This window comes from Theobroma cacao, chromosome 8 (genome assembly GCF_000208745.1).
Source record: "Theobroma cacao cultivar B97-61/B2 chromosome 8, Criollo_cocoa_genome_V2, whole genome shotgun sequence".
Taxonomy (NCBI): Eukaryota; Viridiplantae; Streptophyta; class Magnoliopsida; order Malvales; family Malvaceae; genus Theobroma; species Theobroma cacao.
The window spans coordinates 17614545-17615521 of NC_030857.1; positions in this window are offsets into that span (position 1 = coordinate 17614545).

A 977-nucleotide genomic window follows, 5' to 3' on the forward strand; every position below is an offset into this window, starting at 1 on the left:
GAGAAAGAGAAGAAAAAAAAAGAGAGAAGGAGCACGACAAAGCAGAAAAAGGAAAAAGAAAGAGAAGAAGAAAGGGAGAGGGAGCACGGCAGAGCAGAAAAAAGGAAAGAGAAAGAGAAGAAGAAAGAGAAAGAGAAGAAGAAAAGGAAAGGAAGCACGACGACGAAGTAGAAAAAGGAAAGAGAAAGAGAAGAAAAAAAGGAAATAGAAAAAGAAGAAGAAAAAAAGAGAGAGAGAGCACGACAGAGTAGAAAAAAGAAAGAGAAAAAGAAGAAGGAGAGAAAGAGCAGCAGTAGAAAAAAATATAGCCAAATATACGCAAGAACCAATAGCGAAGTAGCGTCCCGCTATTGTGAGGTGAGTGGGTGCTAGATTTTAAAATTATTTCCCTATGAAATGTTATATATGTTACAATTGATAGTTGATGAAATTGTGGACAGTATGAGTTGGTAGAAAGCCTTAGGTTGTTTGTGCTTGTGACAAGGATTTTATATCTGTTTTTCTTTAAAATATATAAATATATATATCTACATATTTTTAAATACGGGAAAACAAACCTTTGACTGGTTTTCACTTCAAAATTATAACTTGCAAGTTTGTGTTATGTTTAGGCCAATGGCCTTGTTTTGTTTCATAGAAGTTGATGATAAATTATTTATTTCATTTTGCATGTTGATTTGGTAAATATGCCATGCTTTGAAATAAATTATGCATAACCCTGATTTATGATTATATTGTTTACAAACTATTATGTTTTGCAAATACTTGAAATTGCAATAATTTTTGATATTTGATTGTAAATGAAGACCTGAAGCCCCGATTTATATTTGATGACGTGGGTAGTTCCCACGAGTAGGTAAATGGGGACCTGAAGTCCCGATTTATATTTGGTGACGTGGGTAGTTCCCACGAGTAGGTAAAGGGGGACCTGAAGTCCCGATTTATATTTGGTGACGTGGGTAGTTCCCACGAGTAGG